Below are 11,098 nucleotides of genomic sequence, written 5' to 3'. Positions count from 1 at the left end.
CTTGCATTAGTTCCTGGGTTCCAACTACTATTACTTGCAAGGAGGGTCTTTGGAGTGGTTTCCTTGGCCCAGGTCACTTGCTCAGTAAGGTGTTCTGGTTTCCTTCCAGAGTCCTATGCAGGCAGGGCCCAGCTTGTCCTGTTTGTGACCCTCACAGTTGGGCACTGGGGCCCTTACAAGCGGTCAGATCTGGGTCTTCCCCTGAGAAACAGTGTGGTGGGGAATCAGACCCACAGACAGATGGGCACAGGAGGGCAACAGGAGCTCTGGACACAGAGGGGCCTCTGGCTACTCTGTCTGAGGGAGCAGGGAAGAGTTGTGAAAGGGTGGGGTCCAATTTGCCCCATGGATCCTTGGGGAGTCAAAAATTATAAAGCTGGAGAGAATTGTTATTATCCTCCAGAAAACCCTTCCCCAGCACTGTGCATCCTGGCAAACCAGGGGCTGGACTGCATATGCTAAGGAAGGTGCACTCGGCATGTTCATTTTATCAGGTGGCTATTGGTGGGTCAGTGGGTAGCAGAATTCTCAGCTTCTATGTAGGAGACTCAGATTCAGCTCCTGGCCAGTCGTACCTCGTGCCCAGCCCCCGCTTCTGTCGGTGGTGGTTTGTGTGTTGCTTCATTGCATAATATTGTCAGCAGAGCTTCCAGACTAAGAGGGCCTGGAAGAAAGGACTGGTAATCTACTTCCCAAATCAGTGGATGGAAACCTGAAGGATCGCCACGGTCTGTTCCACAACCCAACACGGGACTCAGGCGGGCATTGTTTTTGTCTATTGTGCATGGTGCCCTCATGTGTTGTGGGCAGACTGTCCGGCAGCTAATTTTATCATGTGGAACGTAAAGGGAACAGGGGACAAATACTGTGGGAAGGAAAGAGGCCTTGGGCAGCTGCAGGCGGTTTTCCAAGGCACCTTCCAGCTGAAAGTCTTATCACTTCCTGGGCCGAGCAGGGATCATTGTGCTTCTGAGTTTCATAGTGGGGCTAGAACGAAATGCCACAAGTGTTTCTTGGTCTCGCACTTCGGAGATGTTGTCAGGAGAAACCATGCTTGGCAAAGTGGAGGGGCAGAGAAAGAGTGGAAGGCCTTCAATGAGATGGGCAGACTCTGATTGCAACAAGGGCTCAAATAGAAGACCCCTGTGAGGATGGTGCAGGGCCCGTGGTGTTCCCTCCTGGTGTACACAGGATCGCTCTGATGTGGAGCTGACGGGGTGGCAGCAACAACAAACAACAGCAGCATTTCCTTTAGATTAAAAAAATCATTGTATTGGGGGCTCTTACCGCTTACCACAGTTCATATATCCATCTGTTGTGTCAAGCACATTTGTACATAAGTTGCCATTATCATTTTCAAAATATTTTCTTTCTACTTGAGCCCTTGGTACCAGCTCATTTACTCCCTCATGAACCCTTGATAATTTTTTTTTTCACGTCTTAAACCTACCGCAGTCTCCCTTCACCCACTTTTCTGTTGTTTGTTCCCCTGTGGGGGGTGGTTATATGTCAATCATTGTGATCAAATTTGTGTTTGTTTTTTTTCACAGCGTAGGAAGCTAGAAGGCCAAATTCAGAATGCTGGCTCTGGGTAATGCCGTTTTTGTCCGCTCTGGGGAGAAAGGCTTGTCTCTTTCAACTTTTTCCTCTGTTCCTTGGTGATCTTCCTAGGGCATTGATCCATCTCCATTTGTGCTTCCTTGTGTCTGTGTTTAATCGCAAAATCAATCATTTTGAAAACATCCTACAACTGAAATGACACTCAGTATGACAAAGCAGCCCTCTTCCCACATGGGATTCTATTCACAGGGATAGGATTGAGGATTTGCACCTTTTTCTTTTCTTTTTTTTTTTGGAGACGTGATTCACTCCCTTACCATATTCCTGAGATGAGTCATCAGTCTGCAGTCACAGTGGTCAGTGGCACAGACACTGTCTAGTGAGAGGCCCCCCTTGGCAGTCTGATGTGGCCTGTGGACTTCCTATTCACAATGATGTTTATAAATGTAAAACATGAATTAATTAGGATAACAAAGGTACTGATTATATTGATTCATTATCAGAATATTAATTGAGTGTGTTGTTAGGTGCCATCAAGTTGTTGCTCGTTGCTACTCAGAATGCCCCATCTGTAATAGCACAAAACGTTGCCCAGTCCTGGGTCTTTCTCCCAGTAGTAGGTGTGTTTCAGTCCCTGTGGCAGCCACTGTGGCAGTCCATCTGGCTGAGGCTCCTCCTCTTTTTCACTGACCCTCAACTTTACCAAGCACAATGTCCTTCCCCAGGTCCCTACTGAGGATGTGTCCAAAGTAAGCAAGACAGAGTCTCGCTATTCTTGCGTCTAAGGAGCATTCTGACTGTACTTCTTCTAAGACAGATGTCTGTTCGTTTGGCAGTCCACGGTACATGCAATATTCTTTACCAACACAACCATTCAAAGACATCAGTTCTCCTTGGACTTGGATCTTCCTTACTCATTGTCCAGTGAGGTAGGTAGTTAGTTGATTGTGCCAACCTGGCCGATAAACGCATGTGGGGTTAATTGAAGGGCAGAGGGATAAATGGCTTGGTGAGCCTCGCCTTTCTAGTTTTCTCAGGTCTCTTGCTTTCTGATGGTCGGACCAGGGTGCAGCTGCTTTAGCCAGTTTCCTGCTTTAGCTGGCAAGGCTTACTTCTGCAAAACATCCCTGAGGAGAAGCCGCATGGACCTACGCAGATGCAGCCCTGGGTGCTGGAGACCCCTGTCAGCGCTGAGATGCTTACACATTCACTGATTGGGCTTTTCTCCTGCAGTCGGCATCATTGTGTCTGTTTTGTGAGTTGGAGGAGGACTTTGTGGATTGGTGTTGGACATATGGGTTAATGTTGGATTTGTTGGTTTGGGCAGCACTGGGTTGGGATGTTTCCTTGATGCTCATTTAACTTTTATATAAACTCTCTCTTATACATGCGTTTCTGTGGATTTGTTTCTCTAAAGTACCCAGACTAACACATCCAGCTCTCACCTGCAAAAGTGATTGAAAACACCGTGGGTTAAGCCAGATGGACCTTAAGTCCTCAAAGTGACGTCTTTACGGTTTACCATTTCACAGAGGTCTTCTACAATAGATTTGCCCAGTGTAATATGTCTTTTGCTTTCTTGTTTGCTGCTTCCATGGACTGTGATTGATTGTGAATCCAAGTAAACTGAAATCCTTCACAACGCCAGTCTTTCTGTCTCTCATGACGTTGGTCCAAAGGGTTTTGTTTTATGGCGAAAAGATACAACCCGGACACACACCTTTCCTGATTTTAAACCAGTGTGCCCTTGTTCTACCTTTCAATGCATTAAATAACAAGATCTAGAGAAGAGTCTACTAGTACTTTGATTTTGAGGTGCTGTTTTGACACATCTCTACTGTAATATATTACGAAAGTACCTCTGATGTGTATTGATGACAAAGTTACAGATACTATTGATACTACTATGGTTTGTTGCTATGTACACTGACGAAGAAAATGCTGCATTTCTGCTAGAGGTTGTTGCAAACAAGTATGTCATTTTTTTGTCAACTCAGATTCCTGGGCGCCCTGAATTCTAACCACGGCCCCACTGGGCTCTAACTCCCCTGGCCAAGGCCTTCTCCAGTGCTTGTTCTTTCAGGACGCACGTTATGTTCCTTCATTGTGTCCCCTGCAGATCACCTGACGAGGGGCAGTTCCTATCCTGTTCCTCATGCAGTTCTCGAAAATGCCCTTTGAGGGTAGCTGCTATTTTTTTTCCCTTTAGAGACAGAATTATTCTTTTATTGAGGACCATTATTAAACATCCCCATGGGCCATACGGTCATTCTATTAATGTTTTCATTAGTTTAGGTATCATTAGTATAGAATTGAAAACACTGTTGAGAAAAGGAAATTATAGGTTTTCTCAAAAATTTTTATAAGAAAGAGCTTTATAGATGAAAGCAGTTAAAATGTTGAAAAAACATCCCAGCCCAGTCCAGATCAAATATATAAGTCTGATATAGCCCATATGTCTAATACCAATCTATAAATTCCTCTTCAGACTCACACACCATATGCAATGACATACAGGCCAGTGAGTGGAAAGTCCTGTGGATCCAGTGGCAGTACAAGCATCTCAACACTGACAGGGGTCTCCACGGGCTCCTCCAGCTCCAGGGTTCTAGCATAGCTCCATGTGTCTTGTCAGCTGCAATGTCTCCCAGGGAGTGAGCCTCAATTTTTTATTGGTTTTTAAATATCATTGATTTCTTCTCTTACCTATTACTATCTACTTTCTTTTTTTGGTTCTATCATTGTATTGGGACTCTTACAGCTCTTGTAACAATCCATACATCAATTGTGTCAAGCACATTTGTACATGTTGCCATCTTCATTTTCAAAGCATTTTCTTTCTACTTGAGCCCTTGGTATCAGCTCTTTTTTTCCTCCCTCCCCCACCCATCCTCGTGAACCCTTGACAATTTATAAATTATTGTTATTTCCATATCTTATACTGTCCGCTGTCTCCCTTCACCCGTTTCTGTTGTTCTTACCCCCCCCCATCCCTACCGCCTTCCTCCTACCCTCATGGTATCGCTACTCTCATCACTGTTCCTGATGAGGATAGGTGCTGTTATTCCCATCTTCAGATAGTCACTGAGGCTCAGAGTGGTCAAGTGATTTACCTTGTTCTCCTTTCTTCCCAATGTGTGTGTGTGTGTGTGTGTGTGTGTGTGTGCAAAACTCACTCACAATATGAACTAGGAACTCTGAGGTGCTTTACGTGATCTGCTTTAATTCTCACGCCACCCCGGTCAGTAGTAGTACACTTTGCATTTTGAAAAGTTTCTAAGTGACAAAGCATACACATACTCATTGCAATACAACTCACTAGAAATTGCAACTAAATTTTAAGTTAAGAAAAGAACTCAATCTTAGCATGCAGAAAAGTCAATTAACACTTTAGTATGGCGTCTTCTACATAGAAACATGCACACACAATTATGAATTCACTTGGCGGACAGGAGAGCTGACACCCAGGGAGCTTAGTTAGCCGGCCCGAGGTCACACAGTAGTCCCTCCAGTCACCCGCCGGCCCGGGCACTGGTCACTCTGGCCAGCTCCCTTTCCCTCTCTGCGGATGAGGGCGGAAGCTCGGGGTGTCGCGGGGGCGGGGACGCCTGGCACGTGGTAAGCCTGACGCGAAGGATCTGCGAATCGCCAGAGCGGCGGGACCTCGGCGGCCTTGGCCCTGGGAGCCCGCACTGGCCCTCAACTCCCAACCCCGTGGCTTCCCGAGGGGCGGAGAAAGACACGCCCACGCACCGTGGTTGGCCGCCCCGTGCAGTGACGTCACGTAACCGAGGCTGCCGGCGGGACGCGAGTGGCCTTCCGCTCGCGGGGCGGGGCGGGGCGGGGCCTCCGGTCCCGTTAGCGGAGGGGCGGGGCCCTGGACGCCGAGCGCGAGCCCCCGCGGCCCCTCCCCACGCCTCCTGCCGAGCCCCTCCCCCCACCCGGCTGCCCCGCCCGGGCTGGCTCGTGGCCAGCTGCAGCCCCTCCCCCCACCCCCGTGGAGAAACAAAAGGAAAGCGTGGACGTGCAGGTTTCCCCTGGGTGCCAGCACCTCTTCGGCCCCTCTGGTATTCCAGCCGGATTCTTTTCTTTCTCTTCCAGGACGGAGCGCCCGTGGCCAAAGGGGCACCTCAAATCCGTGCACAAATTGGGACCAAGCCCAGAACTCAAAAACAAACAAAGCGCCAGCCAGGCTTCCCTCCCTCACCCCTCTGTTAAGGCGCCCACGAGCCCACTCCGACCCCGAGGCGGCCGTCCGCCATCATTTGCGGCCACCCTTCGTAGCCCCCGCTTTTGGTTGAGGGCTTCATCCGTTTGCGGGGTTTTATCACACTACCTTTAAGACACAAAGGGCTGCCTTGTGGGCTCTCTGCTCCGGTTAAGAAAGAAAACACATGCATTCAGCCTGGAGCCTCCCTCCTTCTGCTAAGAGGTCACCTCGCTCTGGGGATTTGTTGTTTACCTTTCCCTTGCTGTTCTGAATACTGTTCTGAATGAGTGGATCTTCCAGCAAGGGGGGGGGGGATTGTTTTACAGGCGGTGTGCTTTTCAATAAATGGCACCATCCTCTTGAAATAAATGATCCCATACGTGTGTTCTGGAACCTGGTTTTTTTCAGTCTTATAAACACTTGGGAGTGTTGGTCTACCTTGATGCGCGTGTGTGTGTGTGTGTGTGTGTGTGTAAAATCATTTTATTTGGGCTCATACAACTCTTACCACACTCCATCCATCCATTGTGTCAAGCACATTTGTACATATGTTGCCATCATCATTCTCAAAACATTTGCTTTCTACTTGAGCCCTTAGTATCAGCTCCTCATTTTCTTCCCTCCCTCCCTGCACTCCCCGCCCCATGAACCCTTGATAATTTATCATTTCTATCTTGTCATGTCTTACACTGCTCAACGTCTCCCTTCACTCACTTTTCTATTGTCCGCCCTCCAGGGAGGAGGTTATATGTAGATCCTTATAATCGATTCCCCCTTTCTACCCCACTTTCCCACCACCCTCCCGGTAACACCACTCTCACCACTGGTCCTGAGGGGTTCATCTTTCCTGGATTCCCTGTGTTTCCAGTTCCTATCTGTACCAGTGTATATCCTCTGGCCTAGCCAGATTTGTAAGGTAGAATTGGGACCATGATAATGGAGGGGAGGAAGCATTTAAGAACTAGAGGAAAGTTATATGTTTTATCCTTGCTACACTGCACCCTGACTGGCTCATCTCCACCCTGAGACCATTATATAAAGGGATGTCCCGTTACCTACAGATGGGCTTTGGGTCCCCACTCCGAATTCCCCCTTATTCCCAATGATATGATATTTTTGTTCTTTGATACCTGATACCTGATCCCATCGACACCTCGTGATCACACAGGCTGGTGTGTTTTTACCATGTGGGCTTTGTTGCTTCTCAGCTAGATGGCTACTTGTTTATCTTCAAGCCTTTAAGACCCCAGACGCTGTATCTTTTGATAGCCAGGCACCATCAGCTTTCTTCACCACAGTTGCTTATGCTTTGTCCTCAGTGATTGTGTTGGGAAGGTGAGCATCATGGAATGCCAGTTTAATAGAACAAGGAGTTCTTACATTGAGGGAGTACTTGAGTGGAGGCCCAATGTCCATCTGCTACCTTAATACTAAACCTATAAATATATGCACATAGATCTATTTCCCCATAATCATATGTAAACTTATTTACATATGTACATGCCTGTATTTATACTCTATAAATGCCCTTTGCCTTCTAGTTCTTTACTCTATTTCCATTTACTTTCCTCTTGTCCCACTATTATGTTTGGCTTTCATTCAGATTTCAGTAATTCCTCTCTGTTACATTGCCCTTGATCAAGCCCTACCAGGACTCCTACACCCTCCTCGCCATTGATTTTGGATCACTTCTTTTTCCCTTGTCCCTGGGTTTCTTAACACCACTTCCTTTCTCCCACCTCCCCCCTCCCATGGCCCCCTGGAGCCCTCAGTTCCATTGTTTTCTCCTCCAGATTGTTTATCCTGCCTATCTTATCTAGATAGACCTGCAGAGATATAATATGCACATAAACAAGACAGAGTAAAACAAAGCAACAAAAGAAAATAAAACAACAAATAAACAGTGACAACAAAAGAGAAAAGCCTGTAAATAGTTCAAGGCATGTTTGTTGACCTTTAGGAGTGTTTTACGCTCCCCTGTGCTCTGACTTGATGCCTATATTTTACTGAGTGCATTTCTTTTGCCACTATATACTTTCCATCTTGTAAATATATAACAAGTCATTTATCCATTTTCTTGAGCATCTAAGTCCCTTATTTTTAAAAATTGTTATTACAAACACATATTGCATGGGTAAATCTGCTGTGCAAGAAGACCTCTTTAAAATGTTTAAGGGCAAGGGACGTCAGTTTGAGAACCCAGGTGAGCCTGACCCAAGCTGTGGTGTTTCAATGGCTCATGCATGTAAAAGCCGGACAGTAACTAAGACCTGAGAAGAACTGATGTATTGGAATGAATTGTTGTGTCGTCAAAAAGATGGAAAGTACAGTGGGCTACAAAAGAATAAATAAACCTATTTTGGAAGAAATACAACCCGCATCCTCCTTAGAAGTGAAATAGAACTGCCCCTTTGTGTTTCCTAAATTTTAAATCCTTGTGAGAGTAGCCAGCCTCCTCTTTCAGCAAACCTCACTCCCTGATGAAGTATCTAGAGGCAACCTACTCTATAAGCTGTCCTCCTGCCCTAGGCACTGGGCTGTTTTCATCCTCCAGCCAGGAAGCGTATTGCTCTATCCTAGGCTCTTGGCAGTGTTGCCTCCTGGATGGGCGATCCGGCGGGCAGGGATCTCAGGGTCCAAAAGTGCTCTCTCCCTCTTCGCTCTTCTTTCTCTATGATGTAGAGTCCTCATTCTTGCTTCTATGCATAAGATATTCTGTGGCTACTTCTTCTGAAGTGGATCGCCTATTCCTTCTTTGCAGTCTGTTCTTAGTCTGGAAACTTTGCTGAAACCTGTTCACTCTGGGTGCCCTACTAACATTTGAAAGACCAGTGATACCGCAGCTTCCAGCATCATAGCAACACACAAGCCACCACAGTGTGATATACTGACAAGACACGTGGTGTTGAAAAGCAGGCAAGTTATTAAGAACTTTGAAGACTCAGGTGTGCCTGACCCAAGCCAGGGTATTTTTAGTTGTCTCGTATGCACGTGAAAATTGGACATTGAATAAGGAAGACCGTAGAAAAATCGATGCATTTGAATGATGGGGCTGGAGAAGAATGTCGAAAGTATCCTGGACTGCACAAAGAACAAACCAACCTGCCCTGGAAGAAGTCAGGCCAGAGTGCTCTTTAGGGGCAAGGTTGGCAAGACTTCATCTCACATACTTAGGATAAGTTGTCAGGAGAGACCAGTCCCTGGAGTAGAACATCATGTTTGGTAAAGTAGAGGGTCAACAAAACAGAGTAAGGCCGCAACAAGATGGGTGGACACAGTGGCTGCAACAATGGGCTCAGACATGGAAACAATTGTGAGGCTGCAGGACCAAATAGTGTTTCCCTCTGTTGTGCGTGGGTCACTATGGGTTGGAACTGACTCGATGGTACCTAACAACAACATTCTTGCTTTCGAGATGGCTCATTTTAAACCTAGTGGTGTGACAAACTGACCGGTTCCCTCATTAGATTCCCACATACCTTATTTGCATGGCCCCACCCAAAGGAATTATATCAAGTAATTCAAAGCACTTTATCACTCATGCCAATTTATCACTTTTATTTTTCTATTTTGGTTAGTGCTTTTTGTCTTCTACCTAAAAAAAAAAAATCTTTGCCTACCCCAAGGTCACAACTGTTTTGGACTAGGAACTTTATAGTTTGTTGTGATTGTCTCATCCTGTTGCATTGTTTCTGGCTCAGGGCTACCCCGGGTGTTACCAAGTAAAACAATTCCGGAGGATTTTCTTGGCTTTGCTATCTGATGGAGCAGAGCACCGGGACCACTAACTGAGTGCCAGCTGCCAGTCTTTTGGTGATCAGCTGTGTGCAAACAATGTGCACGATCCAGGGACTGTCTTTATGGAGTTTACTTTTACATTGATGTCTAACTTTTGTGGAAGATATAAAATAAGATCAAAGTGTATCCTGTACATATGGATATACCCTTGTTTCAGAATCATTCTTGGCAGTATATTCTTTCACCATTGAATTAACTTGACACCTTTGTTAAAGATCAATGAATAATAAATATTTGGATTTATTTCTTGATTACCTATTTTATTTCATTGATCTGTATCTATCTTTAAGCTAGTAACACTCCATCTTAATACTGTAGCTTTAAAAGTCAAAGGCTTCTACATGGTACAGTTTGCATTTCACTGAGACCTGAATGTGGGCAGTTTGAACCACCTAGCAATGCTGTGGAGGAAAGTCCTCCTGGTCTGCTTTGGCAAAGACAAGAGCCGAGGGAAACCTATGGAGCACTGGTGTCTCCAGGAGTCAGCATTGACTCAGGGGCAACTGGTTCAAATTTTTTTGTTTTTTGTTTACAAACAAGTCTTGAAATCAGTGTATGTCCTCTAGAGTGCTTTTCCTTTTTCAAAATTGTTTTAGTGATCCTAGGTCTTTATCATTTACGGATAAAGTTTAGAATAAGCTTGTTAATTTCTATTTTAAACAAAAAAAAACATACTGCTGGGATTTTGTTAGTTTTTCATGAGTCTGGAGATCAATTTGTGGAGAATCAAGATAGTAATAATGAGTTTTTCAATCCATGGACATGGTATATCTCTTGATTTATTTATTTCCTTAATTTTTCTTGGCATGATTTTATAGCATTTAGTATACAGGTCTTGAACGTATTTTGTTAAATTTATCCCTAAGCATTTATTTTTATTTTATGCTGCTGTAAACAGTATTTTTAAATGTGATTTGTTTTCAGTTGTTTGCTACTAGACTAGATAATTGCGATGGATTTTTGTATTTCATTCACCTTGTATCCTGTGAACTTGCTTATTAATTAGTTCTAATATCTGTTTTATAGATTACTTAGGATTTTCTATATATGTGATCCTATTGTCTGTGAATGAAGTTAATTTTACTTCTTCCCTTATTTCTGATACCATTTGTTTGGTTTATTACATTATATAGGATCTCTTGGTTTCTTGATTTATTACATTATATATAGGATCTCCAGTATAATGGTACATAAAATTAGTTTGAGTTTCGAGGCAAAATGGTACAATTCTTTTTTCTCTGAATAATATTGTGCTTCTTCCCTCCCACGTGCTATCAACAGAGATCCTTGAAGGCTGTTGAAGCAGCCCCACTGATTCCAACCTGACCTCTACAATTGGAACCGCACTTCTCCACCTACACCTGTTTCTTTCCTAGAAGCAGCTGTCACTCAGCCTGTCTGACCTCCAGTAGCTCAGGTTTTTGTCCATGCCGCCTGATCTCACTCGCTCCCTGTATCTGTTCGTTATCTAGTGCTGCTGTAAAGGAAATGCCAGAGTGGAAGGCGTTGACCAGCAGCACTCTGTTCTCT

The sequence above is a fragment of the Tenrec ecaudatus genome, chromosome 1, assembly GCF_050624435.1.
Source record: "Tenrec ecaudatus isolate mTenEca1 chromosome 1, mTenEca1.hap1, whole genome shotgun sequence".
NCBI lineage: Eukaryota > Metazoa > Chordata > Mammalia > Afrosoricida > Tenrecidae > Tenrec > Tenrec ecaudatus.
Note: the sequence above shows the minus strand (reverse complement) of the source record.